This window comes from Berghia stephanieae, chromosome 11 (genome assembly GCF_034508935.2).
Source record: "Berghia stephanieae isolate SIO BIC M18660-M18661 chromosome 11, UCSD_Bste_1.3, whole genome shotgun sequence".
Lineage (NCBI taxonomy): Eukaryota > Metazoa > Mollusca > Gastropoda > Nudibranchia > Aeolidiidae > Berghia > Berghia stephanieae.
In genome coordinates, this window is record NC_088370.1 from 23,897,964 (window position 1) to 23,901,332 (window position 3,369).

A 3,369-nucleotide genomic window follows, 5' to 3' on the forward strand; every position below is an offset into this window, starting at 1 on the left:
TTCCATTATTTTCTGGAAGGTTCTGTTCCCTGATGCTGACCTTTTCTTATCAATTTGATCCACCCCCTTGGGCACCCTAATCCTTACCCACGCCACGCTAACATTTCATTCATACTGCAACCACCATTGAGTACAGACGATAAACGTTATTTTTCATTATATCTTATTTGTTTTCCACGTTTATTTGTGTCCTGTTGTGCTGACGAAGGGTTTGTACCCGAAACGTCCATTGTCTGTTTTGTTCCCATACAAAGCCTCTCCATTTTCACTCTTTCGTTAGTATTTTACGGTCACCGGCTTCAGGCAGCCCCGACCGTTTTCTATAAAAACAATAACAATGATCAGAGAAAGGTCGAATTCATTCACTTTATTGTTTATCAACTACACAAACCTAAAAAATGACGTTAAACTGCCAGTCCGATAGGGTTCTTGTGTCAGGGTTAGATAGTATGCGCTTGGCTAAGAAGCTCACAACATTGCCATCCGGAAGTCGAACGGACCATCACACAATGAACGTTTATAGTCTGGTTAATACAGTTTAGTGAGCATTACTCATAAATGCGGATGGCAACAAGCAATAACAAAGGCCTGAGTGACGTCATCTTCGTTCTATCTATATATGTTAACGATGGCTTCGTGAGAACCCTGTAGTACTGGCAGTTTGGCGTCATTTTTTAAGTTTGTGTAGGGTCTAGTAAGTTGTCGTTAGTAGAGCTCATGGAAACAAGTTATTTCATTGTTTGAACTATTGAATACAACTCACAATTTGTTTTCTTTTGTGGCAAAAGACTGGCATTTTGACGTCATTTTTTGGTCAGTGTCAGGCCATAACTTTACGAAGGCCACGCTTACACTGATCAAAAAATGACGTCAAAATGCCAGTCTTTGCCACATAACGATGGCTTCGGTGTCAGGCGAAAGATAGTATGCGCTTGGCTAAGAAGCTCATAACATTGCCATCTGGAAGTATAACGAACCAACACACAAAACTGTGTTTATCGATGAACGTTTATAGTCAGGCTGATACAGTTCATTGAGCATTACTCATACACGCGGATGGCAAAAAAAAAAACAATAACAAAGACCGGAGTAACGTCATCTTCGAACTATCTATAACTTTACGGCTACGGTTCTAGTGTCAGGCTATAGATATAACGAAGTTGGCGTCACTCGGGTCTTTGTTATTGTATTTTTTGCCATCCACGTTTATGAGTAATTCTCACTTAACCGTATTATCCAGACAAAAACAGTTCGTGGATTCACGGAGTTTTGTGTGTTGGACTGTTATACTTCCGGATGGCAATGTTGTGCGCTTCTTATCCAAGCGCATACTATCAATATGTTAACAATGGCTACGATAAAACGGTCCAACACACACAACCATGTATAGCTTTGACCATTTATAAACTGATGGAAACTATTTAGTGAGAACTACTTATAAAAATGCCTGGCTAAAAACAATAACAATGAGGTGAGTGACGTCGCTTTCGTTTCATCTTTAGATAGTATGCGCTAAGCGAAGAAGCTCACACAATTACTAGTCTATCTATAGATAGTTCGAAGATGACGTCACTGAGGTCTTTGTTATTGTTTTTTGCCATCCGTGTTTATGAGTAATGCTCACTGAACTGTATTAACCCGACTATAAAAGCTCATGGATACACACAGTTTTGTGTGTTGGTCCGTTATACTTCCGGATGGCAATGTTATGAGCTTCTTAGCCAAGCGCATACTATCTATAGATAGAACGAAGTTGACGTCACTCAGATCTTTGTTACTAGTTTGTTTTTTTGCCATCCATTTTTATGAGTGATTTTCACTAAACTGTATTAATCAGACTATAAACGTTTAAGGTTACACATAATTTTGTGTGTTGGTCCGTTATACTTCCGGATGGCAATATTGTGAGCATCTTAGCCAAGCGCATACTATCTATATGTGCGGTACATTGAATGATAATAGAACTTTATGGTCCAATGAAATGGAACATCTTCGAGTTGTCTCCACAAATGTTTACTGTTTGTACAGATGGAACGAAGGTGACGTCACTCAGGTCTTTGTTATTATTTTTTGCCATCCATAATCATGAGTAATTATTACTCAACTGTATTAACCAGACTATAGATAGTATGCAGATGACGTCACTCAGGCCTTTGTTATTGTTTTTGCCATCCGCGTTTGTGAGTTGTTCTCACTAAACTGTATTAACCAGACTATAAAAGTTCATGGTTACACAGAGTTTGTGTGTTTGTCCGTTATACTTCCGGATGGCAATGTTGTGAACTCCTTGGCCAAGCGCATTCTATCTATAAACGTTCAAGATTACACATAATTTTGTGTGTTGGACCGTTTTATTTCCGGATGGCAATATTGTGAGTTTTTGTAGCGAAGCGCACAGCATCTATATAGATAAGGACCACAGCTCACGTTTGATGATGAATAGAATGAACGAAATATTGAAATCACTTAGCTCTTTGTTATTGGTTTTAGCGGATGTTGTGAGAGATTGTTGCTTGTATTTTAGCTAAACGCATAGCATCAATAGACATTTATCGAACGGTATTCATTTTGTCCTGTTGACGGCGGTTAATGAGATCTGTTGATATAGTTCATTGTTCATTTTGCTCCAGGCACGGAGATCAATTTACCAAGTAAAACGCGGCAAAAAATTCCACATGTCACGAAAACATGTCGAGCTCTGACAAAATATGTTTTACGTGTTTTACCAGAAAACATGAGGTGCGGCTATGTGATCTCGCTTTCGGATTTGAAGGTCCTGGGTTCGAGCCTCGCTCGGCGCATAGTTGAGTTCTTGGAAAAAGGTTCTTTACTCACATTCTCTCACCGTACTCAGCTGTAAGATTAATACCCGGCCATTAACAGCGTTGTCTCTGTCCGAAAAAAAAATATAATATCGTCTTACAGGCGTCATGTCTTGTCCTAAATTTTAAATGTTGCTGTTGGACAGGGACCCCCTGTAAACCGCTTTGAGCACGTTTAGTGGATATTGCTCTATATAAAAGCTCAATTTAATTTAAAACATGAGACTTAACATGACATGAATGAACATGGCTGGGCTGTCTCTATGAACGCTTGCCATGAACAATATGTGTATGTGTGTGTTTGTGTGTGTGTGTGTGTGCGTCTGTGTGTGTGTGTGTGTGTGTGTGTAACTACAAGTGTTTCAGTCTATTCTTAGTATCCAGTAAGTAATTTGTTTTCATAAGTCTCTGTCCAATGCGAGTGTTCTTAGCTTTTGAATGGCATCATGTGTATTAAGATGCCGAGACAATTGGATGTTTCCTTGTGTTTTGAAATCAGTTCTTTGGTTGTTGTTTCTAAATGTATTTTATATTTTGGGATCTTGAT